This window comes from Sciurus vulgaris (assembly GCF_902686455.1).
Source record: "Sciurus vulgaris genome assembly, chromosome: 3".
In the NCBI taxonomy this organism is placed as follows: domain Eukaryota; kingdom Metazoa; phylum Chordata; class Mammalia; order Rodentia; family Sciuridae; genus Sciurus; species Sciurus vulgaris.
Genome location: NC_136463.1, coordinates 31,105,229 through 31,119,103, shown reverse-complemented (window position 1 = coordinate 31,119,103; position 13,875 = coordinate 31,105,229).

Genomic DNA, 13,875 nt, shown 5'->3' with positions numbered 1-13,875 from the left:
ATGGTTTTTCTGCATCTATTGAGCTAATCACATGATTTTTGTCTTTAAGTCAGTCTATTGGTGTGATGTATTACATTTATTGATTTCTGTATGTTGAACCAACCTTGCATTCCTGGGATGAACCACATTTGATCATGGTGCAACTTTTTAATATATTTTTGTATGCAATTTGACAGAATTTTATTGAGTATTTTTGTATCTATGTTCACCAGGGATATTGGTCTGAAGTCTTCTTTCTTGACGTGTCTTTGGTTTTGGTATCAGCATATTAGCTTAATAAAATGAGTTTGGAAGTGTTCCCTCCTATTTTATTTCATGGAATACTTTGAGGAGCATTGGTGTTAATTTTTCTCTGAAATTCTTGTAGAACTCAGCTGAGAATCTATCTGATCCTTGACTTTTCTTGACTGGTAGATTTTGATGGCATTTTCTATTCCATTACTTGTAATTTATCTGTTTAAATGATGTATATCTTCCTGATTCAGTTTGGGTAGGTCATTATATCTCTAGAAATTTGTTGATATCCTCAAGATTTTTGATTTTATTGGAGTATAAGTTTTCAAAATAATTTCTAATTATCCTCTGTATTTCAGTTGTGTCCATTGTGATATTTTCTTTTTCATCATGTATTTTAGTAATTTGAATTTTTATCTTCTGTTCATTACCATGGTTAGGGATTTCTCAATTTTTTTCATTTTTTTCAAAGAACCAATTTTTTGTTTTTTCAATTTTTTGAATTGTTTCTTTTGTTTCAATTTTATTGATTTTTAGCTCCTCTGTTAATTCCTGTCTCCTGTTTGGTGTTGATTTGTTCTTTTTTCTAGGGCTTTGAGATATAATGTTAGGTCATTTGTTAACTTTTTATTCTTTTAATGTATGAACTCAGTGCAATGAACTTTCCTCTTAGCACTGCCTTCATGTTTTCCCAGAGATTTTGATATGTTGTATCACCATTCTCATTTTTAAAAATTTTATCCTTGATTTTTTCTGTTAACCATTCATCATTCAGTTGCATATCATTTAGTTTTCAGGTATTAGAGTAGCTTCTATTTTTTATTCTTATTGATTTCTAATTTATTTCCATTATGATCTGATAGGATCCAGGGTATTATCTCTACTTTTTTGTATTTGCTAAGAGTTACTTTATGACAAAAAGTATGGTCTATTTTAGAGAAGGATCCATGTGCTGCTGAGAAGAAAGTGTATTGGCTCATTGATGGATGAAATATCTATATACATCTTAATCATCTATAAATTATTGATTGTATCATTTAGTTCTATATTTTTTTTTGTTTAGTTTTTGTTCAGAAGATTGGTCCAGTAGTGAGAGAGTTTTGTTAAAATCACCCAGGATTATTATGTTGTGGCTTCTTTGATTCTTGAAGTTGAGAAGGGTTTATATTTGATTTTCCATTTCATTCTTCGATGTACGTAGATGCTCCATTGTTTGGGGCATAAATATTTATGATTGTTATGTCTTATTGATGTATAATTCCCTTAATCATTATGAAATGTCCTTCTTTGTCCCTTCTGATTAACTTTGGCTTGAGGACCACTTGATCTAATATGAAGGTAGAAAACCCTGTTCATGCAGTCCATGTGAGTGATCTGGTTTTTTTCCTATACCTTCACCCTCAATCTGTGGATGTCTTTCTCTATGAGGGAGTCTCTTCGATACAGCATATTGTTGGGTCTTGTTTTTTAATCCCATCTGCCAGTCTATGTCTTCTGATTGATGAGTTTAGGCCATGAACATTCAAGGTTATTATTGAGATGTGATTTGTACTCCTGGTCATTTTGGTTTATTTCTGGTTTATAATTTGACTTAGTTCATCCTTTGAGAGACTATTCCTTTAGTGTAGTTCCTCCCTTTGCTGATTTTCACCTTTTTTTCCACTTCATCCTCATGGAATATTTTGTTGAGAATGTTCTATAGTGCAGGCTTTCTTGTTGTGAATTCCTTTAACTTTTGCTTGTCATGGAACATTTTTTTTTCATCTTCAAATCTGAAAATTTTGCTGGATATAAAATTCTTAGTTGGCATTCATTTTCTTTCAGAGCTTGAAATATATTTTTCCAGGACCTCCTAGCTTTGAGAGTCTGAGTTGAGAAATCAGTTGAGATCTGAATTGGTTTCCCCCTATATGTAATTTGAATTTTTTTCTTGCATGGCCTTTAAGAATTTATCCTTATACTCTGTGTTATTCATTCTCATTATAATGTGTCTTGGTGTGGACTTGCTATAATTTTGTACATCTGGAGTTCTGTAAGTTTCTTGTATTTGATTTTCCATTTCATTCTTTGGTTTAGGAAATTTTCTGATATTATATCATTGAAAAGATTGTGCATTCCTTCACTTTGTATTTCTGCTCCTTCATCTATCCTTATAACTCTTAAATTTGGTCTTTTCATGTTATCCCATAGTTCTGGGAAATTCTGTTCATGGTTTCTTACCATCTTCTCCGCATGGTTAGCTCTATTTTCAAGATTATGTATTTTGTCTTCATTGCCTGAAGTTCTGTCTTCTAAGTGGTCTAGTCTGTTGGTGATGCTTTCTATTGGATTTATGATTTAGCTTATTGATTCCTTTATTTGAGGATTTATTTTTTTTTCACAATCTCTCTTTTTTGAAGTGATCTTTCACTTCCTATATTTTCTCTTTGATTTCACTCCTTATACTATCCTTTACTTTGAAGATCAGTTTAATTGTACATTCTAAACTTCTTCTCTGACATTTCTTCTACAGTGTTGTCAGTGGATTCTGTTATTTGAGCATCTGTTTGGGGTACTCTTTTCCCTTTTTCATGTTGTTCACATGTTTTCCCATTGGTGGTATGGAACTGAGGCAGCACAGACTCTTCCCTGCAGTCTTATAGAGTTCCTGAAAGTCTCCAGGAACTCGCCTTTAAGGCAGGATACCAACATCAACAGCACCCAATGCAAACAACATAGAGCCCCAAACCCACTAGATCCTATTAAGGCTTCCACAGTTTCCCTCAATAAACAGAAATGATGAGTTCGATTATTGTCTACACTACATACAATAAATTTGCTGAAAGGGTTTACAATTTCAAATGCTGGACAAAGAGAGAACAGAAGTGGTGCAAAACATGATGTCCACAAGGGAAGAGGAGAGATGACAGAAGTAAAAATCTATAGGAAGAATGGAAAAGGAATTAATAGAGACTGGCAGGAGAAAAGATAGAGACTGCAAGAAAACAGACAAATGAGAGAAAAAATACAATAAAAAAATTAAAAATGCAATAATATACAACAAAACTGCAAAATACCATTCATATATCAGTCTTCAAGAAAGTGATGCATGAAAAGTACCTTATTTCAAATGTGATAGAGATGCTAGAGAAGAAGAAAACAATATTAAAAAGAACAAACAAACAAAAAACCTCAATGGAAAATTGAACAACTGTCTGCATCCACATTCAAAGGTTTCTCAACCCTGTCTGACTCTTCATGGGATTGCCAGGCCCAGAGTAGCCCACACAGACCCAGTCGCCATCCCATGGATCTGGGTCTCAGATACCCCAGGCTTGGCCTCATTGCAGTCCTAAGGTCTCACTCCTGTTCCAGTTTGCAGAGAGACCACCAGGGATGCACTCAGACAGAGGAGTGACCCTGAGAAACAGCTGCAAGATGGCAGTCATCTGCATTCCCAACAGGAAGACTCCAGGCACAGGAACCCCTCAGTTCCAGTTCCAACACTGGAACTCCAGGTCCCAGTCAGTGTCCTCAGAGAGAGGTAGTTGCACCCTGAGATGGCAGTGACTGTAAACTGGCTGGCACCCTCGCCCCCCAGGTGCTGGCCAATGTCCCAGGATGGAGGTGGCCAAACCACCACCTGCAACCAAAACTGCAGACCCTCTGGCAGTGGGCCTCAGGGTGGTGGTGGCAGCAGATGGCTGGCTGGTTGGAATGCTGGCAGTGGTGGCATCCAGAGAAAAGACCTCCAGGCAAGGGCGGAGGTGTCTGGGGCAGTGACTTCTCCAAATATTTATATTTTCCCATAATTATTGCACTTCTTGCTCTTCAGCTTTGGAGATTACCGAGTAATAATAATTGCAGAATGTTGACCCACAGTGTCTGCTAGGAACTGAAGGGACAGGAAAATTTTACTTTTCTACACAATGTATGATCAACCTATCTAATAGAGTAGTCTCTTTCTGTTTTTGTTAACACCTTATGTTGTATCCCTTCACTACTATTATTTAAAAAAATATATATTTGGTGCTGGGGATTGAACTGAGGGGTGTTCTACCACCAAGCTACACCCCCAGCCCTTTTAAAATTTTTATTTCCAAGCAGGGCCTCATTAAGTTGCTGAGGCTGGCCTTGAACTTGTGATGTTCCTGCCTGGAATTACAAGTGTATACCACCACACCTGGCACACCATTCTTTACTTTTGTTTTCTTTACTTTCTTTCTATTTTTTTTTAATCCAGGTAATAAGCACTAGGATGTTTTTAAACAACTTACATGATCTCTTAAGTTCAGAAACAGTTATACTTTCAACAACCATTTTTTAGTTTCAGATCAGGTGTTTGGTGCACGGTGAATATAATTGAGTCTAAATGTTGGCAAATCCCTGGCACATTGCCATAGAGGAGCAACTATGCAGTTTAAAAACCACAGACCAAGCATAATGGCTTTAGTATACTAGGAGGTCAGTAATTGTTGACATGAATAGGTGTAACACATTTTATCACCCACCCAATGCTCATCTCTCAGGTTGGGCTTATAAGGTAAGGTAGAGATTGTGGTGTTACCTAATTTTAAAATTAAACAGAACAGAATTATTCTGATTCCAAAGCCAATCATTTTTCCTTAAAGGGGGAAATGCTAGAAGACATTTGACTGATTGATTGGTTGCTTGAGTCATTGTTATTTTATTCATAGATTAACCTTAAATGTCTCAGTCAAGGTCATCTCCTCAGCTAATGTTGTGGCACCGAGGATGAGAGTACTTTAAGCTCTGTGGACAGGCATACTTGAATAGTACTTCTTACACTCTAATGAACACAGTGATCACTTAAGGGTATTGTTGAAGATTCTGACTTTTTAGTCTACAGGGTGACATCAGATTCTGTACTTTAACAAACTCCTAGGTAATGGTGATATCACTTAGATCATAAATCTCTGACATACCTTGAGTCACAAAGATCTAGACAATGCACTCACTAAAAAAAAAAAAAAAAAAAAAAAAAAAAAAAAAAAAAAAAAAATCCAACAAAAATCCAACAGAAACTACAGGGCCTGCCAGAGCCCCACCAAACCCACCAATATACCCTAGGGTATGATTTAGGTAAGACTTAGGAATTATGCTAACTTCTTTTGACCCAGGTTGAGTTTGTATGTTTTTTCAAGGTGGTCATATCCCTCTCCATATTAATGTATAACTTAGTTTGAGAAGTAGAGATGTTCAGATGCCAAAGAATACAAAGTAACTTCTCAGCTATAACCTTTAGTCCACCTGAAAGAGAAACCTACACGACTCCTCACTTTCAGCAGGCAACCATTTCCATTTTCTCTCGGTGTACACCCTCAGAAGAAAGACCAAAATGTAGATACAGCAAGAAGGGAAAAATGCCCCTAAGGGCCATGAGCTTCTCTCTCCAGGATGGGAAGAACAGAAGAACAAAGACTAGGATGGGTAGATGAAAGAGAAGGGGAGAAGTTAATAGAGGTGACCAATATAATTGATAAAGATAAGATTGAGATCATTTTGATTTCTCTGAAGCCAGAAAGATAGAAAGGCTCTATTATTATTTCATTTCCTGCTGTGATCTGAAATAGAAAGGTCAAAAGTGACCTTAACTAAATTAGGAGGGTTTTGTTTTGCCTCTGGGAATACTGACAAAAGAAGATGCAATCAGCATGCTTTGATCTCATGTTGTTTGAAATATGCCAGAGGAAGAAAATTAGGTAAGCAATCCGAGAAGCAATTCTTTCGGGTGGTAGGCTAATGGTGGCCAGCTGCCTGCAGTGCCGTCAGCCTGAAGTGTCGTGGGTGTGTCTTTGAGAGGATGCTCTTGGGCTACAGTATCAGAATGCTCTGTGCTTGAAGTCTTGGGTCATTCTGTGTGTCTGGTGACTTGTTATCCACTTATTCCCAGGAGTGGTTCGCCATGGTCGGGTCAGTGAGGACAGTTTCCTGTACCCTGTACTGGACTCTCTTCTATTTCTGCAGGCAGCATTCACTGGCACGTTTGGAAACTAGCATTCTTCTCACTGGGCTCTGGCAGAAATTATTTCTGTCTGAAACATTCTAATTTTCAGACACACAGACAGGCTCTTCCTCTACTTTCTGGTAGCAGATTAGAATTTTCCCATATTCCAATGATTAATTTATTGCCAGAGAACTTTGGAAATGGAACAATCAATACTATGATCTTTGAATTGCACTTTGGATAAGAAAGGACCCATTTTTTTTTTTAAAGTTGTATCTTTTTATACTAATTTTATGTATTTGTTAATCAAGAAACATCACTTGAATAAAATTGATACTGGTATAAAACCATTATGTCTTACTAATTAACATTATAATATTCTTTCTAAATTTTTTGGCAAAAACTCTTATTGTGAAAGAGAAAATTCATCTACATTTCCTGCTAAGCCAAGTATAATCCCACCTCCTTCCTCCTTCACTTCAGCTCTTTCTCTGTGTTCCTTAACACTATGCCGTAAGAAGTAAGCATCTCTAATGACTTTAAATTTTGCAGTTATATAGGTTATATGCCTACATTTTCCAATAAAGAACTTTGATGAAGGTGGTATTCTATGTCTGATTTTCCTGAATTCTATTTATCAAATGCAGTGAGCATTTGTTATTTTCTCTCTGTAACCAGCATTCCTTCAATGTGGTTACAGTTATAGGTAACTTAATGGTAAGGACATGTTCTGAGAAGTTCATTCTTAGGCAATTTTGTCATTGTGGCTGACATCACATAATGTACTTAACACAAACTAAGATAGCTACATCATCACTAGGCAATACAATCTTAAGGGACCATGGTGGTATATGCAGCTTGTGGTTGATCAGAATGTCATTTTGTAGTACATGACTATGTGCTGGTGGGGAATTTCCTGTCAAATTCAACCTCTCCAGTTTACTCAGGTTCTTTTGTATCTAGTTCCTGGGCACATGTCCTGGTCTTTACCTGCTTGATAACTGAGTGTTATGAACTGAAGGGTATTCCACCCAATTCACACACTGAAACTCTGATTCCCACTGTGACAGGATTTGGACAGGTTCACTGTGACAGGTTCTTTAGGAGGTATGTGAGGCTAAATAAGGTCATAAGCATGAGGTCCTGATCTGACAGGGATGGGGGACTTATGAGAAGGGGAAGAGATCTCTCTTTCTCCCTCTTCTTTTCTCTGTGCATACTAGAGGAAAGGCCATATAAAGACACAATGAGAAGACAGATGTCTCCAAGCCAGGAAGAGAGACCTCATCAGAAACCAAACTCAGCTGGAGCCTTGATCTTGGACTTTCCAGCCTTCAGAGGTGTGAGAACATAAATTTCTCTGGTTTAGGCCATGCAATCTGTGATATTTTGTTATGGCAGCCAAAGAAGACTAACACATGACCTTCTCTTTCATTTGGAAATAAGCCACCCGAAGAAGGTATCTCCATGTGGAACCTATTTCACTGGACTGAGAGAAGTGATATAACTTTGCAAAGAGCATTCGTCATAAAGCCAAAGTCTTGGCACAGAAGTAGCATTAATGCTTTTGGCCGTTTTGTTTGCAAAAAATTCTATTTCCCACCGGCAGTGTCAACAGTAGTGACTAGATTTTAGTGGAGGAAACGGTGCCAGAGCCAGTTCTCCAGCAAAGCAGCAGCCACCATTTCGAATGGCATTGCTGCCAATTAGGTTCTCTAGCCCATCCGATATCTTTGTTAGGGTACCTGCGACCCTTTCAACAACCCCTTTTTGCCTCTTCAACCATATATAGTTTTGTTCTTAGTTACCCTTACATATGACCTAGAAGAATATAAGATAGCAAGTTTATTCTGAGAATGCAAGTCTTGTGATCAATATATGATTCCAGCAAGCTACAGACCCACTCAACTCAGCAGAGACATCCTCTGTAATTATTATACACTGAAAAGAATGTCAATGCATAATATGTATAAATTATTTTAATCCTAATAATCGTAATGACATGTTTGTGAATCATTTTTAACTTCTTTAGTGCTTCCAAAGCACTCTCTATTATTTAATCCTCAAAACAGTTGTAAATTAAGTAGCATAAACATTACTAAGCCTGTTTTTTGGTGATGAATGAAAGGCAATGAAAAGTTCAAGAGATTATGTAATAAATCTGAAAAGCTACAGAGTTCTAGTTGCAAGTGAAACAGAACTCAGGCACATATATTATGTTGTCTGTTCACAGACTTCCTGAACACATATAATACATTGTATGCCATAGATTTCCCTCTTTGCCATGTGCTTTTACTACTAAGATTTATGGAGCTTCCTAGGAATCACCATGAAGTTTTAGATTCATGAGACTTTGCTTCCTTTCTTTCATTTGAGCCATTTGATACTATCGACATTTTCCAAAAATTGACTCAGATCACATTCTTCTAAACATTTCTTTGGTTAACATTTAACTTGGCTTATTATCCCTGATTATTCTTTACTTCTATTAACTGACAGATTTGGATTTAATATAATTCCCTTCTTTGCCAGTGTTATTAATAGTTCCAGTGTAAAAATAACTTTGGGAGAGCTGAACTGATTTCCATGCTTTAATTCTCCAGACCTGGCGGGCTAATATTCATAAAAATGTGATATTTTACATTTTGGGGGGGCCTCTTCTGTGTTTTTTTTTTTTTTTTTTTTTTTTTTTAGCTTCAAGTCTGCCAGCGTTGATCACCGATTACTTTGCCAGTGTGAAACACTGTGGTCAAATCTTGGCGAAAATTGTTATATGTGAACAAAAACATATAATTATGATAGTGATGTCAACTAATTTGCACAAGATGATAATGGACATATTTCCTTGTGAAAATGAAGGTCAAGTTCAGGTTGGCAAGGCATTTGCTTCACTTCTCTTTCACCCTTTACAAAAATACATCATCAAGACCTTCTCACTCTGTCTTCTGTGTTTGAGTCAACCATGGTCCTAGCAGGAAACAGAAAGTGCACTTATATTAGAATAATTTGAGAAAGGAGAAGTTACCCACACTGAAGCCACAGAGTCCCGGGGAGCTGGCTGCTTTAGAGGAGAGACCTTGTGGGAAGGATGTTGTAGGTCCAAGGCAAGCCCTCCAGTAGGACCTTGGTGATCAAGAACGCTCGCTTTCCCTTTTGGTTTTTCATACCCTACGTCCCATCTTTCCAGAATTCCCTTGGCTTTTCCTTTGCAGTATACCAAGAATCCAGCTGCTCTTAACTTCTTCCCTGTTATCTTTTTCCTAGATTATTCCAACAGATTCCCAACTGGTATCCTTATTTCTGCTCTTGCTTCCCTATATACAGTTCATGCTCACTGGGGACACATGAGTGATCTGGTTATAACGTAAGTCTCTTCAAGTCACTGCTCTGCCTACTGAGGGCTTCTCGTCTCACCAGGAATTCAACCCAAATCATCACCCTGCCTTCAGGGCTCTGAAGAGCCACGCTTCCTTTTTCCTTCCCCTTCCCTTTCTGGCCCCGTGATTTCCTACTGTCCCTTGTTCTTGATTTAGCAATACACGGCTCTGGTTGAGTCTTGAACATACCCTGCTGGACTTTCCCCAGCTTGGTCATTTCTCCTGGAAATCTATAAATGATGCTTCCTCCTTTCTTTACTCCAATCTTTACTTAACTGTTACCTCTTCTGTTCAGCCTTTTCTGCCTGCTCCTCATCTACTTCTGTCCTCCAAATTTCAATTTTCCCTGCAGCAATTATTACCCTTTCAAACGCTACGTAATTTTCTCATTGTACCTTGTGCTGTTCCCACTAGAAATAAGTTCCATTAAGGATGTGGAGTTTTGTATATATGCAATATCTCAAATACCATTTGGCAAAAGAAAAAAAAATAGGGGCTAAATAACTGCATATTAAATAAATGACAGTGAATCTGTTTCAATAACTGTTAGGTTTAATCTCTTGTTTTATGAATACAGTTTTCTGTTGAGTAGATTCATATGCCATCACATGAAATAATACAAAAATATTCCCTGTACCCTTTGACCAGTTTCCCTGAGTGGTAATGCCAGTCACAGCCAGGATGCTGACATCGATGAGACGTGGACTTTCCTATCAACAGGAGAATCCTTCATGTTACCTGCCCCACATCCTCTCCTCAGTCTCTGGCCAACTATCATCTGTTTTTCATTTCCATAATTTTGTATTTTAAAGAACTTCATGTAAAGGGAATCATATGATATGTAATTTTTGGTACTGAATTTTTCAGTTATCATGATTCTACTGCCCATAGAGTTTGTTGAGGAGTAAGAAACATTACAGGGACTTCTCAGCGATGCTTTATTGAAATCCCCAGAATTTCGAGGGAGCTCTGAGCTTTTTTCCCCTCTTTTCTCTCTCTTTTTCCCCGAGATTCCCCAAAGCCTGGGCAGTGAACTGAACTTGATGTAAACACTTTTACTACTTTTTTGATTTTGTACCTAAGAGGGGAAAAAAAAAAAAAAAAAGCAGTCATAAAATTTGATTGTCTTTCTGATTTCTTCAGTTTCTCTGTCTTTTCCTACTGATAAAAACTAGTCTGGTCGGCCTTTCTAATCTGCCTTTTTCTTCCTTTCATTCCGGGAACTTGCCTTTAGATTAGGAAATTAGATAATTTGCAGTTTTCAAGACTGTTCGTGTCCATTCTCACTTTACTTTTTCAGGGAAGACTAAGTGACTTAGTCTTAGTAGGTGGCAGGATTTTGCCTTTAGTTACCCCTTACAAAATTTAAAACAAGATAAATTATTCTGTTCTCATTTGTGTTTTTTGTTTGTTTGTTTATTTTTTGGTTGTTTTCCCTTTATTTGTTCATGTTTTTAGGGGAAAAGTATGGTGTAACCCTGCTTCTGCTCCAGTGTCAGTCCTTAAGAGTGCTTAAACAAACTTCAAATTAGTGACATTCTTTCAACTTGGCCTTCCTCATAAACTTTGCTTATTGGCTCACTTGATTTAAATGCTATGTTGGCATAGGAATTCAAAGTTAACAGTCATATCATACCTTAAAAACACCAACTATCACAATTCAACCAGGTTGAAATAGACAACCTGAATAATTCTACAATGTTTAAAAATTGAAAGAATGAGTTTTGGTTTTTTTAGTCAATAATGAAAATAAAGTTTCTCTCTTCTCTGTTTGATATTTAAGGATATTACATATTCCATTTACTTAACAGAGTTGAAATGTTGGGTATAGTAGGATAGGTATGGTAATTTCAAAGTAAATTCAAAATTCCAGAACTGTTTTTTGTTTAAAAAAAAAAAGTAATTACTTAAGATACAGAAAAAATAGACTCAGATTTTTTTAAAAAAATCTATTTTTAAGCTCTGTCTGGTCTTTCTAACCTTAGGATTTTTTTAAAAATAACTTTTCATTTCTAATAGGGGTTAGAAATGTATGTATTTACAAGTATTGGTTTTATTAAAAAATATCAAACAGTATGTAGGTTTTTTAAAAAGCCACCAAATACAGAAATTTGGTTTAACATCAATTGAAACCTAAGTTTTTTCTTTATTTTGTAGTGATCATAGAATAAGAGTATCAAATATTATTAAATATAATATAGGAAATTCTACTTTTGAGTATGAAGTAATATCATTTCATGTGGTGATTTTTATGTATAATTCATACATTGGTAAAATTCAAAATTACTTTTCACTTTTGAAATGTTCCATTTTAAGTTTGGGGTGGAGGGGTGGGTGGGGCTGACTGATCAGAAAAGGGATAATGGCCCAAAGCATCCAATTTCTTTTCTAATTCAGAGGCCTTAATTGATAGTTAATAAATAAATGGCAGTCTTTTGTTTTTAAACTTTTCTATTGTTTTTTCAGAAAGTAGTCCTTAATTCAGTGGCACAAAGAGATTTTTATCCCAAGTAAAAATTAAATAAGTTACACAGTTGAAATTTTGTCTGAGGCAATTCATTAGGCAGCTCTAATTACAAAACATTACTTGATAGATATTTTTGTAAATAATTGAGTTAATTTATTCTTGGTGTTCTTGCTTGAATATTATTTTAAGGTTGGGTGTTTGAAAGACATGTACTTTGGTTTTAATGATAGTTTTCCACCACCCCCCTTTTTCAAGAACCTTAAATTTATGCTGAGAGTGTGTAATGCATAGGAGAATATTTTATCAATAAAGATGAATGACAAAACAATCAAAATCAAAGCTCCACTTATTCCCCTCTCCTTATCTCCTGATAAATTTCACTGGAAAATTGTACCAAACTTTTAAAACAAAAACAAACAAAAGTAACATTGATTTTACATAATCTCAGAAAAATGAGGAAGGAACATGTAACTCATATTATAAGGCCAGTATTACTTTGATATAAAAACCAGAGAACTATAGACTAATATTTTTCATGAATATAGATGCAAAAATCTTCACCAACACTTAGCAAAGTAATTCCAGTGATGTATAAAAAGAACAAGACAACACAACTAAGTGATAGTTATTTCAAGTATACAAAGTTGATTCAATTTTTATAAATCAGTCAGTATAATCCCTCATATTAACAGGTTACAGAAGAAAAAATCATGTTATCAATTGTACAATTATATATTTATGAAAATCCATCTCCTAGTCATAATAAAAAAAATCACTCAGTAAATTAGCAATTGAGAGGAGACCTCATCAAAGTGATAAAGACCATCTATGAGAAACTTAAACCAGCCTCATACTTAAAGGTGAGGGACTAAATACTGGGGAGAGATGGAATAACAAAAGAAAGATCTGGAACAAGGCAAATTGGTTCATACTCACTACCCTTATTTAACATAGTTCTTGAAGCACAAAAAGGGAAAGAAAAAGAAGTAAATAGCATATAGATTGGAAAAGGAAGAAATAAAACAGCTTTTACTTGGTTTAGATAGTATCTTCCCCCAGAAGTTTGTGTGTGAAACAACGCAAGCAAGTTTAGAGGTGAAATGGTTGGGTCATGAGAATCTTGAACTAATGAGTGCATCAATCCCCTGATAGGGATTAACTGGGTGATAACTGTAGGCAGGTGGGTGTAGCTGGAAGAGGTGGGTCACTGGGGGCATGCCTTTGGGGTATATATTTTATCTTTGTTGAGTAAAGCTTGCTCTTTCTCTCTGTGCTTCCTATTGCTATGTCCTGAGTTGCTTTCCTCTACCACACGCTTTTGCTATGATGTTCTGCCTTACCTTGGGCACAGAGCAATGGAACCTGCTATCTCTGAAACTGTGAATGCCAAATAAACTTTTCCTCCTCGAAAATTGTTTTTGTTATGTGTTTTGGTCACAGCTGAGAAAGAGCTGACTAAAACAGAAATTGGTACTGGGAGAGGGGCTGTTGCTGAGAATAACCTGATCATGTGGTTCAGAAGCTTTTGGAGCTTTTTTGGAATTTGTGGGAGGAATTTTGGAAAGTTTAGTGATGAAAGCTGGAAAAGGAGTTGCCAGGAATTAGAGATGAGGGAGAGTGGATGAGGCTATATGGAAGTGTTGTGATGTTGAGACAGGTAAATATCTTGAGTGCACTGGTCACACAAATCTACACATGTGAGAATATTGCATAGAATTACACAAACACACAAAGTGGGTACATGGCTGGCAAAAAATGAAGATGCTCCATGAATAGTACCAATATAAACTTCCTAGTTTTTTTGAAATTATACTACCATTATGCAAAATATTGCTTTTAGGGGAAACAAG